Raw genomic sequence first — 672 nt, 5'->3', positions numbered from 1 at the left:
CCATTGGAAGATCCTCATCAGTTTTTAGCTGAATTCTTGCAAATATGTGACACTGTCAAGACCAATGGGGTTGACCCTGAGGTCTACAGACTTATGCTATTCCCTTTTGCTGTAAGAGACAGAGCTAGGATATGGTTGGACTCACAACCTAAAGAAAGCCTGAACTCTTGGGAAAAGCTAGTCAATGCCTTCTTGGCAAAGTTATTTCCACCTCAAAAATTGAGTAAGCTTAGAGTGGAAGTCCAAACCTTCAGACAGAAGGAAGGTGAATCCCTCTATGAAGCTTGGGAAAGATACAAACAATTGATCAGAAAGTGTCCTTCTGACATGCTTTCTGAATGGAGCATCATAGGTATCTTCTATGATGGTCTGTTTGAACTGTCCAAGATGTCATTGGATAGTTCTGCTGGAGGATCTCTTCATCTGAAGAAGACGCCTGCAGAAGCTCAAGAACTGATTGAAATGGTTACAAATAACCAATTCATTTACACTTCTGAAAGGAATCCTGTGAACAATGGGACGAATCAGAAGAAAGGAGTTCTTGAGATTGATACTCTGAATGCCATATTGGCTCAGAATAAAATATTGACTCAGCAAGTCAATATGATTTCTCAAAGTCTGTCATGAATGCAAGCTGCACCAGGCAGTACTAAGGACGCTTCATCTGAAGAA

General features: G+C 40.8%; 1 non-coding gene across 1 annotated transcript; it reads right to left on the bottom strand.

The window, feature by feature from the left end:
• Positions 1 to 225: 225 nt before the first annotated feature.
• Positions 226 to 333, bottom strand: LOC112804166 (small nucleolar RNA R71). The gene has a single exon (XR_003202784.1). It is a non-coding gene; the product is annotated as a small nucleolar RNA R71 (small nucleolar RNA).
• Positions 334 to 672: the final 339 nt, after the last annotated feature.

This window comes from Arachis hypogaea, chromosome 5 (assembly GCF_003086295.3).
Source record: "Arachis hypogaea cultivar Tifrunner chromosome 5, arahy.Tifrunner.gnm2.J5K5, whole genome shotgun sequence".
Lineage (NCBI taxonomy): Eukaryota > Viridiplantae > Streptophyta > Magnoliopsida > Fabales > Fabaceae > Arachis > Arachis hypogaea.
This window is presented reverse-complemented; position numbering and strand designations above follow the sequence as displayed.